The sequence below is a fragment of the Ranitomeya imitator genome, chromosome 6 (assembly GCF_032444005.1).
Source record: "Ranitomeya imitator isolate aRanImi1 chromosome 6, aRanImi1.pri, whole genome shotgun sequence".
NCBI classification, from domain to species: domain Eukaryota; kingdom Metazoa; phylum Chordata; class Amphibia; order Anura; family Dendrobatidae; genus Ranitomeya; species Ranitomeya imitator.
This window is the reverse complement of record NC_091287.1, coordinates 521,230,084-521,239,716: the sequence shown is the minus strand read 5'-3', so window position 1 is coordinate 521,239,716 and position 9,633 is coordinate 521,230,084. Positions and strand designations below refer to the sequence as shown.

Below are 9,633 nucleotides of genomic sequence, written 5' to 3'. Positions count from 1 at the left end.
CATTGAGTTGCATGGCCAAGTGCGATAAGAATATTGGATCAGACTTGGATATGCCGGAATAAAATCAGTCATGTATACAGGCCCATAGGCTAACATTGGTCTGGGTGCGATCCGATGTTATACAGCTGTTTGGCTAGAACGTAGAGTGCTCCTGTTCTGTAAGAGAGATCTTCACGGACCGACCTATCCCATCAATGCATTACAAACATTCATTTGTATGGGTGGCATTAATATTATACTGCTATAGTGTGTACAGTAATGCTATACCGGCAGAGGTTAGCTTTGATGCTTTGCAGTGCTGGGAACCAGGGTACAAATCCCACCAAGGATAACATAGTAAGGAGTTTGTATGTTCTCCCTGTGTTTGCGTGGGTTTCTTCCAGGTTCTCCGCTTTCCTTCCACACGCCAAAGACAAACTCATAGGGAATCTAGATGGTGAGTCCCAATGGGCACAGTGCTGTACAGTGCTGCAATATGTGATGGTGCTATATAAGCAAGCATACATTATGTTTTCCCTATATTTATTGAATTATCTGGGTTACAAAAACCAGATGCATGGCAATGAACTGATCATTACACCAGATTGATGAGACAACCCGTTTAATTGATCACGAATCATCATGATGCCCCCCCTCTTTGCTGCGGTCTCACCGCTGTAAATGTTGGTGTATCTTAGCTACATGAGGGATCGGCAGCTCCGGTTAATTGTGCTCCTATATAAAGCTCATTTTCACCCCTATGTTTTCCTCCGTAAATGTAAATGATTTAATGTTCCGGGTGCAATACTTGTCAAATGATGTATAGCATCGCCTGCCGTTACAGCCGAGCCGTCTTCTGACTGGTGACAAAAAGTCATTAGGAACAATTTTAAAATGGAAACTTGTTTTCTATTTTGGCTCAGTGATTCGCGGATTTCGGTGACATGATTTATATCGTACATTGCGTTGCAGAAAACAAAAGGCGCAGTCCCCGCTGTGTCGTTCAGAATAACAATGTTCTTACGGAATAAAACCCTTTGATGGAAGCCATGCAAATCGGCCCTGCAAATACCGAGCCCGGGCAGAAGTAATCACAGGCGCATCTAGCCAACGGGGGCAGGAGATATAAGACAACGGGTAATTGGGAAGATATATAATCTGCCGCGAAGTAGACTTATGACGAGGGCGAGGAGGACACCGTGATGAATCTTACTCATCATCTCCTCTTACACGCAGCCATTGTTCTCTGCCATATTGAACAAAAGTCAAAATAAATGATTACGCCGCGGTTGTAGGTCCTGGTAAGAGACTATAGAAGATGAGGTTAAGTATTGATGTGACAGTGGAAGAGTGGCAAGTCAAGGACACCGACAATGCTGTCTGACGGATAGAGAGGGGGCTGTCTCGTGTCAATGACAAAAGGTTGAGCGTAGCCTCCGAGGGCAGTCTAACATGAGACGGGCTAATATACTGCTGTGCCGAGAATTAGTGGGACAACCATGGAAAGAAGATTTCATACGGACCAACAAGGGCAAGGTTAAAGGGTCATTTCCTTAACTTTTCTTCCCATACAGTGTTTTTGTTGTAACGGTAAAAAACAGTACCAGGAAATTTCTACTTTTCCTTTACGGATTTGAACCATTAAAAGTTTATCAACTCTCCCGTGTGTCAATTGTTTCTGAGTTTTTGCAAATGAAGGAGAGAAAACTCATCTAAAAAGCACAATTTTTACTCATCTTTTTTCCTGCCAACTCTATGGTTTTTGTTGCAGAAAAATCTGCTGCAAATGTTCTACGTGTGCACATACCCTTATGAACCTGTGACGTGACAGAACGCTATTAACCTGCAAAAATGGGGTTATTCAGCATGTTAATAGCATTCTGAGGCCTTGTGGTGCCCACAGTGAAAGCTCCGTTGTCGGGAGAAAATGAGCTTTATCTTCCCCTGTCATGGGGTGACGCCAGCGCCGGTTCAGTCACCGTTCTCAGTACAGAAAGTGACGACACTGACTGACTGCCAGGTCTACTGCTGAACCACTGTAGGGTAATAGCATATTTTTTCACAAGACAGGTTTCCTTTAAGTATTTAAATAAATTAAATTAGAGCAATATTCAATGTATGCAAAGTCTGATCATGTCAGAAATGATTTTGACAAGAAAACTCCCATAAATGTGATGAATTAGAACAATTGGAGTGGTGAGAACTGTCTTTAAAATATTATCAAAAATAGTTTATTTGTGCAAAGAAAGACATAAAGTATCAATAGCAATGAAATCAATAAAATATTAGGTACACAAATATATAATTATAATTACATGTGAAGGACACAGGACAAAGAAAAAGGGGGTCTGCAGGATAACACTACAATGAAAGTATATGACCGGCAGAACCAAGTGCTTTAATATACTAAACCATAAATAGTGGCCCCCCTGAAGAAGCCTACGCGAAACGCACGTAGGGGCTGGCAGTCTGGTGACAAAACTATGACCGATATGAGTAAGGATTAGTTTTGAACTGTCCGCTGTACTGTTTGCCTCTTAAAGGTCCATGCACACTATTATTTATTATATGTGAGACCCCCCAAAAATAATTTGAGGTTCCCCTATGTTTACTAACCAGCAGAGGCTATGCTCACAGCTGCGGGCTGCTATTAATAGCCTAAGAAGGGGCAATGGATATTGGCCCCCTCCTAGACTAAGAACATCAGCCCTCAACCGCTCCAGAAATGGCGCATACATAAGATGCACCAATTCTGGCACTTAGTCTCGCTCTTCCCACTTTGCCTGCTGCGGTGGCAAGTGGGGTAATAGTTCTGGGGTTGAAAAAATTGAATATATTTTGATCCATCAATTACTACATGCTTTGAGGTCCTTTTTTGTGTTATATAACACACTCAAAAATCAAAACATTTTCCCGGGTTACATTTCTCAGCCATACACTCTTCCGTAGTGTGAAGTAAATTTGTGTGATATCTAAAACTGTTTAAAATCTTTTAAAAATGTTGTAGGCTTCAGTTTCTGAGACATGCAGTGTTACATGGTCTGTGAACATTTATGTGATCTGTAAAACTGCTAAAAAGCTTTTGAACATCTTGCAGGCTTCGTGAGGCAGTGAGGGCAATCATATACGAGTGCTAATATTTGTCCCCCAGGATGCTTATAAAGACATATTAAACCCGCTGAGATGCAAACTCGGCTTTGGGAAAATGGCCGCCGCGATCTCTAATGCGCACGCGCGGCATCCCGCGGCCATTTTCCTGAAGCCCCGTGCAGCAGAGCACTCGATCTGCGCACGCGCGGCCCCAGGAAGATGGCCGCCCCCACCGATGCAAGGGATGACAGCGCAGATCGCGCGCTGCTTGTTCACCACTACGCCACCAACGTAAAGCTGAGGAAGAACCAGCGATGTCACCACGCCCTCCCGACCTGACCAGCCTGATTGACAGGCGAAAACGGCGACTTTGGTAAGTTATTTCTCAGCATAGGTGGGGAATCGGGGTACACTACATACACTATAGGAACACACAGCGCAGGCCCTATTTAACAGTATTTATAGCTCAATCTCAAAAAACGGGGTGACAGGTTCCCTTTAACAATATCGTTATGTGTGAAGGTACCTTAAATAGAACTCTGACTCTAAGGCCGGCCTCACACTAGCGAGTTTTACGGACGTAAGAGAGGTGCAGAAAATACGGATTACATACGGTACAATGCTACTCTATGCCCCTGCTCCTATCAGCCGTATTTTACTGATCCGTATTATACGGTCTTCTACGGCCGTAGAAAATCGCAGCATGCTGCGTTTGTCACCGTATTGCGCAAAAAATCCGCCAATGAAAGTCTATGGGGGCCAGAAAAATACGGATTACACACGGACCAGCAGTGTGACATGCGAGAAATACGCAGCGCTGTTAGAGAGAAAAGCCGGCAATTCAGTGCGGTGTACAGTAAAATCACACTGACAGCTTACAATAGAATAGGTAGAATCAATGTGTACACATAGAATAGATATATATATATATATATATATGTCATTGAGACACATAAATGTATATATATTAATATTTAATACAGCGCTAGATAGCTTTAAAGCCGGTAATTCAATTGCCGGCTTTTACTATCTTCTTCCTAAACCCGACATGATATGAGACATGGTTTACATACAGTAAACAAACTCATATCCCCATTTTTTTGCATATTCCACACTACTAATGTTAGTAGTGTGTATGTGCAAAATTTGGGCTCTGTAGCTATTAAATTAAAGGGTTAAATGGCGGAAAAAAATGGTGTGGGCTCCCGCGCAATTTTCTCTGCCAGAGTAGTAAAGCCAGTGACTGAGGGCAGATATTAATAGCCTAGAGAGGATCCATGGTTATTGGCCCCCCCTGGCTAAAAACATCTGCCCCCAGAGACCCCAGAAAAGGCACATCTGGAAGATGCGCCTATTCTGGCAATTGGCCACTCTCTTCCCACTCCCGTGTAGCGGTGGGATATGGGGTAATGAAGGGTTAATGTCACCTTGCTATTGTAAGGTGACATTAAGCCAGATTAATAATGGAGAGGCGTCAATTCTGACACCTATCCATTATTAATCCAATTGAATGAAAGGGTTAAAAATCACACACACACATTATTAAAAAGTATTTTAATGAAATAAACACGATCATATGAGGACAACCAGCAGAGGGCGCATCACCGCGAATGAAGGTAAATATAGGTCATTGACCTACATTACCTTCATTCCCCGGGGTTTTACAGCCACGAGCACAGCTGCATTATAGCAGAGCTCCTGCCTGTAAAATAATTTATCCTCTTCAAAATGGATTTACATCGTGGGACGTTACAGATCATCGGAAGGTATGTATATTGTTGGTTTATTATTTTTTCTTTGTTACAGAGCGAGGGTCTTCAGGTGGATTGAGAGAACAATAAAATATTAAAACAACCTTTGTGTTTATTTCATTAAAATACTTTTTAGTAATGTGTGTGTGTGATTTTTAGTGCCTGATTGATCTCGTCTCTGGCTATGGTCCCCAGCGAGATCATCTGACTATATTTTTCCTGAATGTTTGAGAGAGAAATATACCTGGCAACAAATTTTGTTGCCTGTGGTTTGGGCAGCACAAATCAGCTGACAGGTTCCATTTAAAGAAAGTTCCACTGGGCTCTGCTACATATGGCTACAAGTGAATCTTCTGATGTTCTCAGTTTTGCTCTCCTGATTTTCTGTGCTGCATTGCTACAAGTAATTGCCCTGATGTTCTCAGTTCTGCTGTCCTGCTGGACTCTGCTACATTGCTTCAAGTGAATCTCATTTTGTTCCCAACTCTGTTAGGCCAGTCTCACACGTCCAGATAATTCAGGGACCGGAAAAATCGGTACCGGAATTATCCGTGTCCGTGTGCTCAAGTGGCACATCAGTGTGGCACACGTGCGGCATCGATGTGCCGCCCATGTACCGACTGAATACCACACGCACCGTGCAGGAGACAGCGCTACAGGTAAGCGCTGTCCCCTGCATGTGGTGCTGAAGCCGCCATTCATTTCTTCTCTCCAGCAGCGTTCTCTGGAGAGAAGATATGAAAAATCTTTTTTTTTTTTGGGTGTTTAAAAAAAAGATCCCTGTCCCCAACCCCCTCCCACCCCCTGTGCGCCCCACCGCTGTTAATAAAATACCCGGCTCCCTCTGCTTCTTCTCGCCGCAGCTTCTGTATGAGCGGTCACGTGATGCCGCCCAATACAGTGATGAATATGCGGCTCCACCATCCATAGGGGTGGAGCCGCATATTCATCACTGTAATGGGCGGCACCACGTGACCGCTCATACAGGAGAAGCTGCGGCAAGGAGAAGAAGCAGCGAGGGAGCCGGGTAAGTATTTTCTTAACAGCGGGGGGGCTGGGGGCGCACAGGGGGTGAGAGGGGGTTGGGGACAGGGATTTTTTTTTTAAACACCCAAAAAAAAATAAGATTTTTCATATCTTCTCTCCAGCGAACGCTGCTGGAGAGAAGAAATGAATCGTGGCTTCAGCACCACGCTGGGGGGACAGCGCTTACTGTAGCGCTGTCTCCTGCACGGCACACGGACAACATCCGTGTGCGGTACGTGTTTTACACTGACCCATTGACTTTAATGGGTCCGTGTAATACGTGCGCTCCCACGAACACTGACATGTCTCCCTGTTTTTCAAACGGACACACGGTCCATGAAAACACCCTGACATGTGCAGAGACACATTGATTTTAATGTGTCTACGTGAGTCAATGTCTCCGGTACGTGAGGAAACTGTCACCTCACGTACCGGAGCCACTGACTTGTGAAACCGACCTAAGGGCAGTCTCACACGTCAGTGGCTCCCGCCCGCTGTTATTAAAATACTCACCCGGCTCCCTCGCTGGCGCTGCTTCCTGTCCTGGCCGCACCTTCTACTGTATGAGCGGTCACAGGGGGTGGGAGGGGGGTGGGGACATGGATCTTTATGTTAAACACGAGAAACAAAAAAAAAAAAGGATTATTCATATCTTCTCTACAGCAAACGCTGCTGCAGAGAAGATATGAATGGCGGCTTCAGCACCAGTGGGGGGGACAGCGCTTACTGTAGCGCTGTCTCCTGCACGGCACACAGACTGCACACGGACAACGTCCGTGTGCGGTACGTGTTTTACACGGACCCATTGACTTTAATGGGTCCCTGTAATCCGTGCGCTCCCACGAACACTGACATGTCTCCGTGTTTGGCACACGGAGACACGGTCCGCAAAAAATCAATGACATCTGCACAGATGCATTGATTTCAAAGTGTCTACGTGTGTCAGTGGCTCTGGTATGTGAGGAAACTGTCACCTCACGTACTGGAGCCACTGACGTGTGAAACCAGCCTAAGGCAGAGAGTGTAACTTTCTTTACCAATGTGCAAAAAAAGTGCAGTATGCCACACTAAAGCTGTACAAGGACACAGTCTATCACAAGGCCAATCCCTAAGGCCTGTCCCACACGTCCAGATAATTCCAGTACCGGAAAATTCGGTACCGGAATTATCCGTGTCTGTGTGCTCACGTGCGGCAGCTGTGTGCCAACTGGGTACCACACGGACCGTGCAGGAGACAGCGCTACAAGTAAGCGCTGTCCCCTGCTTTGGGTGCTGAAGCCGCCATTCATTTCTTCTCTCCAGCAGCGTCGCTGGAGAGAAGATATGAAAAATCATTTTTTGTTTTGTTTTTGGTGTTTAAAATAAAGATCCCTGTCCCCAACCCCCTCCCACCCCGTGCGCCCGCCCGATGTTAATAAAATACTCACCTAGCTCCCTCGCTGCTTCCTCTCCGCGCCGCAGCTTCTCCTGTATGAGCGGTCACGTGGCACCGCTCATTACAGTGATGAATATGCGGCTCCACCCCTGTGGGAGGTGGACTAAAAGGGCACCACACTCTGAAGGTCCTTGTGACAGACATATGTGAAAAGTTAAAAATCAGTAATTAAAAATAAATGAAATACTTTTTAATGTGCTTTGAAAATCTGACCAGCTCTATTAAAATACCTCAGAAAACATAGCCAGAAGGCCCAGAATTAGCAGAGTCACAGAAAAAGTGCCTATCAAACACACCAAACTCGGAGAGTATAGGTACCCCAGGATCACTGATCTGCAGACTTCAGTTTTAGGGTATTTTGTGATATTGACACGACAAATGTGTGGATTTCATCATCTTTATTTCCATTTTAATTTCTAAAGCCCTACATGGGTGTATTAGCAGTCAGCTATTGGACAGGCTTATGGTCCTCTGTAGAAGCAGCGTGAAGCGGAGAAGCTTCTGGCATCACACCCTCCGGCAGCTCAATGCCCCAGGACGCTGCAATGTGGGTGAGCAGGATCTGGGTGTACTTTCGATGTGCCGCCCGGTTCCAGTGGACGCCGTCAGGGCATCGGAGATGCAGGTCGCTGCGGAAGTGGTAGTGCATGTCCAGCACGTCCAGCGTGTGGAAATCGGCCAGAGTGGCGCTGAAGAAGTTCCCCTCCACCATGTCCATCCGCAGGTTGTGTGCAGAGTTCTCCGGGACTTCACTATTCCTGTATCCAGCAGGCATGGTCGTGCTCCAGATGATGAGGCACTCGGGCATCAGAACCTCCTTGAGGCGCAGAAACAGGTGTTCCACGTTGCTCTTGTAGCCCTCCAGTTGTTGGTCACCGTACCTAGTGACATCCCAGATGCAGGAGTTTAGGATCAGCACGTCTGGTTGGGGGCCGCTCTGGAAATCTGCCAGAATGCTCTCCATGTAAGCAGAGTAGACGCGGGTCAAAAAGTAGAAGCGGACAAGATGGTGGCCGCTCCGGTACTGCCGCACTTCTCGGTACGTGGTCTCGTGCATTTTATTCATTTGGCCGCCCTCTACCAGGGAGTCATTCTGAAAACTGAATTCCCCCTTCCGTCTTAGCTCAGCATTGGAGACCAAGTTGTCAGTTTGCAAAAACTTCACCAGATCTTTATACACTGATCTCTGGATGGAGTCTCCGAGGACAACGACGAACTTGTTGTGCAGTAACTTGCGCACATCAGCCGATCTGAAGACCTCCATAACTGCCCTCCGACAAACAGACCCGGCTCCTCGTACTGATCTCCGTCCCCACAGTAACCGTCTCCGCTCCCAACTAGCTCCGCCCAACGGTGTAACTCCGCCCTCAGACAGCCCGCCTTTTTAATTGGCTGAGCCGGCTCCTCGTGCTGGTCTCAGTCCCCGCGCAGTCCGTCTCCGCGCACATCTGTAGCTCCGCCCAACGGTGTAACTCCGCCCTCAGACAGCCCGCCTTTTTAATAGGCTGAGCCGGCTCCTCGTGCTGAACTCGATCCCCGCGCACTGCGCGCTGGGCGGGCTGGGCCATGGGGCAGAGGGGCAATTGCCCCCTGGGCTGGTCTCCTAAATATTACTTTAGAAGCCGCACTGTACCTTTATTTGCGCTTCCCAACAAGCAGCATCATGCTGACTGGTGGAGCAGAGGTCACTCAAGGGTGCAATGTCCTTCCAGCTCTCTGATTGGTGGAGAAGCCGTCCCTAGAGGCTGTACTGTATTTTTCCTGCTCAGTGTGTGCTCCCTTACCATTCGGAGAGCAGGAAGCAGGCCGTGCAGCTCTGCGGAGGAGGCGCCGGCTGCCCCACACACCATGTGTAAAAACCTTCATGCAGAAGTGTGCGTAGCTGCAGGCAATCATGGAGGCTTCTGGGAAGGGGTCTCTTTGCTTCTTAGTTGTTTGGGGGATGCAGGGTTGAAACTCAGCTCGAGGGGAGCTATTGGGGGACATATCTGTGGGGCAGGCAGAAATAGGAGTGGAATTTTCTGTATGTCTCATTCTGTGTGATTAAATGCAGCCTCAAGTCCACAATTCAGTGTATTCCTTTGTATGTTTGTGTGCGTGGTGACATGTGTATGTGTACATGTGTGTTCTTGGTGAAGTGTGTATGTGTGTAACCGTATATGTGGTAAAATATGTGAGTACATGTGGTGGTATGTGTACATGTGCGTCTGTGTGTGCGAACTGTATATTCGCAACCGTGTACGTGGTGATATGTGTGCGTGGTGACCTGTGTGTAAGAGTGTGTACATGGTGACCTGTGTGTAAGAGTGTGTACATAGTGACATGAGTGTGTATGTGGTGATGTGGGTGTGA

The 9,633-nt window shown here is 46.7% G+C and overlaps 1 pseudogene; it reads right to left on the bottom strand.

The window, feature by feature from the left end:
• Window positions 1-7,729: 7,729 nt before the first annotated feature.
• LOC138643445 (PC-esterase domain-containing protein 1A pseudogene) lies at window positions 7,730-8,545 on the bottom strand (annotated as a pseudogene).
• Between the last annotated feature and the right edge of the window lie 1,088 nt (window positions 8,546-9,633).